Here is a 5,593-nt window from a genome sequence, read left to right on the forward strand (position 1 = left end):
TGCTTCGTTTTCGCTTCCATAACAATCTTTTGTTGTTTAAATGTCGAAATTATAAATTGCAGAATAGGTAAGGATTACTATAATACCGACTAGAAAATATGAATTGTGGAAAACAATGTTGAAACTAATGAAAAATATCCCAAATGTTTCTACTTTTACTAATGGAAGAAAACGTAGTTTTTGATTATGATTTTTAATGCTAATTTTCCTATATAAAGTTTAAACGCGATCACCGATCTTGAAAAATATTTAACATCTGTAAAACATATGCTATCTGATTAATTTCTTGCTTCAAGCTTGCTTTCTTTACAAGAAAAGCATAGCAGACCTTCAGATGTTTAAAATAAAATGTATTTGTGCTGTAATGCATTACTTTATTGGCTAATGGTTGTAACCATAATTATTTTCTGTTATGATTTGTTATTTGTTACCATATCAAGATGTGAAAGTAATATTTGATAGAGAAAAATTTTTTTCGATAGATTTAGTTCGCAATGCAAAGCAGCAAAGTGTTTTCATTGCCATTGCCATTGACACTCATCCATTGCTTCGAATGTATCATTATGGAAACATATTCATATTTCCATAACTACAGTGTTTGAGTAGAACTTTAAAGTTCTGTTCGGTTGGTTTGCGCTTTATAAAGTGTTTCGAAAAACTCTGCTCAAGAAAGTGTTATATCTAATGCATGCACAGTCACACATATATACTTTTCATTAAGTTAAAACTCGAAACTCCGAAAAAATGCCTATTAAAAAAAACTTTGTAAACTTTACACAATTAAAGTACTTCTACTTCTGTCTGCTTCGCTGCTGAACTTTCATAAATCCGCTTTGACAAGAAACATATAATATGGTCACTTTTATCACATACCTAATATTTTGATGGTGAAATTAAAATCAAACAATTCAGATGATTGAAAACTTAAAAATTATAAACCATTTGGTTTAAAAGATGTGCAATAATTAAAATCCATTTTGAAATATGATAAATACATTTCGTTATTTGTTTATGTATATTGTATAATTTCCAGGGTGATATAATGTTAACGAATCATAATTATATATGTATATATACCAATATATTCATGAAGTTCTAAAAGTTATTATGTTTATATTATGAAATCGTTCTATCAAAAATATCGTTTGCGGATTTGTTTGTTTATGTCACATAATTACATTAGTACAGAATTTTAAAAAAACGTTCTAATTTAAAAAACTATGGAATGAAAAAACGAAAAATCAACTACAACGTGTATGTATTCATATATAACATAAAAATATTAATTAGTTTAAAGACAATGTCTTTGTAATTTAAAGTTTTGTTTGGAAACAATGTTATTGTAGAGGTTTTGCTAATTTATTTATATTCTAATTTTGACACTTTATATTGCGACGCATTTTTAATTATTAATAGTTGGGATATCTTTAAAGGGTCTAATCTATTAGACTTTTAACTGATGTTCCTAATATTTATGACATGGGAAAAGAACTATGGCTTGAGACAAAATATAACGTCGCATTGTATTGAACGTCTGGTGAAATTAAACAACCCAAAAAGGTACCAAGTAAAAAGAACATATATGTTCAACAAAGAGGATTCCCATTGGCTCGTTGTCGAGTGTTTCGGATAACGAGAGTTCAAGTACCGAGGCTAGACGAAACGTGTCAGATGTTAGACCTGGTAGAGGACTCGTGGAATTTTCGGGAATTCCTTAAGAGTCCGAAACGCACATGTTTTATCAGCCTGAGAAGTTGCTAGCTGGAAGAGTGTTTCCCACCCCGATATTCTCAGCATATCGGGGTACAGAAAAGGACTTCTTGGACCAGCCTTGTCCACCATCACCAAGAACCCGAGGGAGGAGCTTCAGAGATAAAACACTCTGCATCAACAATGAGAAAAAATAATTTGCATCGACAATGAAGAAACAATTTGCATCGACAATGAAGATAAAACTTGCATCAATGCCGAGGGAAAGTGTTGGAATGAGAAGATTATTGGAGAAGAAGGTATTGAATTGTAGGAATTTCTATGTATAATAGCCAAACCCACACTAGTTTTCAGTAAGTACATTAGATCTGAATCATAATCCTTTTCTCATAACGTATTGATTGATATCTTTAAATAGAGAGAAAGATAAATAGAAAGAAAATAAAATATAGAGAGAAAATAAATTGTATTTCATTTACAACCTTGTTTTCTCTTCCGCAATTCAACACTTTATTTATAGATATTGGAACAATATTTTTCATTTGTATATTGTATATAATTATAGTCCATCGTAAGCCACGACTACCCCTGATTTCAGGAAGAACAAACTAGTCTGCGATGAAAATGGAATGTAATGGTAGGGATAGAGCTTTCAGTTAAATATTTTGCATATACATACATTTTCGCAGATATTGACCAAACCCTTTTATCTAGTGTTGTGCAGTGAAGTGTATTCAACAAAAAAATTGCAGTGTCAATTAATACATGAATATTTGTAATGTAGAGACTAAGTAAGAATCGATGGGTTCTCCCAGATATATACCTCTGTTTGAACATATCGTAAAAAAGAATTATGGGTTAGACCACAAGGATTAGAAATAATGCATTAAAAAAACATAAGTTGGGAATAAACGGGTAGTGTGAGGGTGGAAATTTTACAACTTAAATGCATATATGTCATGTAATATTGCCCAGACTATTCGGCCATCGGTTTTTCTAACAAACTGATAACTTCAGACTGGTGAACGGGTTGGTCTGTGTCGCTTTCTAAAGCCATTCAACAAGTATTTTCCTTCTTTGAATAAATCAGATTTTAAAGTAAATTAATATTTTTTGTATAGCCTTTCATATATTATAACAGGCGCAGTCGATAGGATTCCGGGGATATTATAAGGTTCTCTTTTGAATTCTTTCAATTAACCGTCAAATTAATTATTAGTCATTATTTTCATTAATCATTAATTAAATTAATTACCAAGAAGAGAAGACAGGTTGACATTGGACTATAATAAATGATAGACAATGATGATGACAATTGTTAAGTGAAGCTCGGGCAAAAGTATAATAGCTGAAGCTCTAAGGTTATAAAAGGTGGATTCAAAATGTTCAACAACTAATAGCCATAAACTATTCCAATTATTCAAAGCGTTTCTTAGTATAGTTAAGTGGAGTTCAGCGAAAAGTATTGCATCTGAAGCTGCAAGATAATAAAAGGTGGATTGAAGGTGCTCAACGACCCCTAGCCATAAACTATTCCAAGTAAGAAACATTCAAGCATTGAAAAATACCCCTAGTCCGTGGATTCTCGACACATGTAAAACAATTAGAGGTGTAAGGCCATCAAAACGGACTGAAGTTGCCGTTGAATTAATACAATCTACTAGAATTTGGACAGAAGCTTGCAGTTCAGGGTGAACAGTTAGCAAAGGTGAATTGCAGTAGCTCAGTTTCTTAACCGTAGACTATTGGAATCTGGAGTCACCAAAATTTGGCAGACCGTTCCGTAGATGGGTACGATGGAAGTTTGGGTAGAAACAGTGTTATTTTGAAGATCTTCAACTACTCAAACATACTTTTACAATAACTATAAGCTCCCCAGACGGAATAAGGACCACGTACATCCCTGTGACCATTTGTTTAGGAGGGAGGTTTTATGTAAAACGGCTCAGTCTATTCGGCCATCTCTTTCTTTTACTACCTGAATGGTGAACGATTTGTTTGGTTTGTTTTTACCTCCAGTGTCGCTTTTATCGCCGTTCAAGCAGTTGCCTTTTCTTTCCTTGAATAAATCAGTTTTCTAAGTAAAGTTAAATATTAGTTCTTTTTAAACCTTTCCATAAGATGTAACCATAGAAAAAGTTGAAATTTCACGGTATAGGCGACCTCGGGGAAATGTTTTGTTTAGTTCAATCAACTGTAACGCTGCGATCGCAAATTGTGATTGGCTAGTTTAAATTCCTGGTGCCGCCACTAACTTGAAACGTGATTGGTCGATCAAATTGTGTGAAGTCAGCATTTTCTATGGGCGTCCATTTTTATGTTTGTTGTTTGTAGGTTTTGGTTTTTGTTTAGATCATGAAATTTTCGTTTTACGTTGTGCATATTTTCTGTTTTACATTAATTATTATGGAGTAATAATATAAAAAATGATGACAATGTGTCAGTGTAGTAAAAGATGTAGTGTACCGGGGTAAAAATCTACTACGGAGATTAGACATCGTTTCCCAAAGTATGATCTCGCTCCTTTCCAAAAATGGGTTGATCAAGTAAATAGTAGTAAGTTACCTGGATAAACCACAATGCAAATATATCAACGTCATGGTGTCTGTTACGTACATTTTAGTGAAAAATTTAGAATTACCCTTCCTTCAGGAACAGGTATTAGGGTAAATGCATATCCATCATTGGTTTTATCAGGTACATATAAAATTATCTATCTACTATATGTCTGTTCATGTATTGTTTGTTTACAGAAAATCAAAATCTTATAGAGATATTAGTAGCAATAAAATTCAACTAATCTACCAAGTTATTCGTATGCTGTCAGTGTGATGTCTCTACATAAAGAAGTCTTACAAGAAGGTAATAATTAATATAACTGGATAATTAGTAGTAATAAATACTACTTTTAATTGTAAAATATTCCTAAAATATTTAAAATACTTTAACTTTTTAGAACAATCAGTGTTCAATCATTTTATAGTAGAGGTATTATATATATAAATTTGATTGCTTTGTTAAGAAAATATTTGTTATGGTGCCATCAATTAAAAATTTAATTGCTACTTTTAGGGGATTTATTACGTTAAAGAAATCTATTTTATCTAAATTTACAAATAACTACATCTGTTTAACAAATCTTAACCAAGATTTCTTAAAGAATTTTGTTGGGTCTATTAGAGGTCATGGAGGTAGAAACAGCATCCTTCCTCTAGTATGTTCGAGAAATCTTTAAAAGGGCTCATCATTTCAATTTTTTCACATCATTCTCCCGAAGAAAATTGTAAAGAAGATGAACATGGTAGATAAATTATATTCTTTTTTAACGAGAGATCTAGTACCACTTGAGGTTGTTAAATCACCAGTTGATCTTAAAAAAAACACAGATAAATTTTTAGTGTTTCAACTGTCCAATCCATAATGATTTTCGAGACCAAATTTTAAGTTATTATGAGGTGTGATTGTATTTTTGGTTTAATGAAGTTAATGCAATATCAACAGGGAATGATTTAAAGTTTACCTTCAATATATCAAGATAAGTTAGAACTCTAATAGATCCCATAAAATTGATGGCACTAAACATATATGGGAAGGCGTTATAGAAAAATTATAGATATTTTAATTTTGCCTAGAATAGAGTTCATAATTGTTTTGTTTTTGCTTTAAGTTTATATATATTTATATTATTTACACTTATGTATATTTATATAGAATTTTATTTTAATAAATTGATTTTAAAATTTAAATTTGATTTTCATTTATATACTATTGGCTAATAAATATGACGTCACAAAATAATCAGGCAAAATGGCATACCAATCAAAGCAAAGTATTTTCCTTACAGGTTTCTACATAACTATTTTAAACTAACCAATCAAATTCG

The sequence above is a fragment of the Rhynchophorus ferrugineus genome, unplaced genomic scaffold, assembly GCF_030347505.1.
Source record: "Rhynchophorus ferrugineus isolate W39M unplaced genomic scaffold, kcgeb_rfMv2 rfM7, whole genome shotgun sequence".
Taxonomy (NCBI): domain Eukaryota; kingdom Metazoa; phylum Arthropoda; class Insecta; order Coleoptera; family Curculionidae; genus Rhynchophorus; species Rhynchophorus ferrugineus.